The sequence below is a fragment of the Octopus bimaculoides genome, chromosome 15, assembly GCF_001194135.2.
Source record: "Octopus bimaculoides isolate UCB-OBI-ISO-001 chromosome 15, ASM119413v2, whole genome shotgun sequence".
Lineage (NCBI taxonomy): Eukaryota > Metazoa > Mollusca > Cephalopoda > Octopoda > Octopodidae > Octopus > Octopus bimaculoides.
The window spans coordinates 44,660,462-44,660,671 of NC_068995.1; positions in this window are offsets into that span (position 1 = coordinate 44,660,462).

Sequence of the window (210 nt, forward strand, 5' to 3'; positions counted from 1 at the left end):
TGCTGCTGCTGCTGCTGGATCTGGTGCTGGTAGTGGTTGTAGTACGATTGTAGTAGTGGTGCTGGTGACAATAGTGGTAGTGGTGATGGTGGTGGTTGTAGCTGTAGTACTGACAGTAGTAGTAGTAGTAGTAGTAGTAATAGTAGTAGTAGTAGTAGTGTGTTGGCATTGATGTTAATTGTGGTGGTGGTGGTGGTGGTGGTGGTGGTG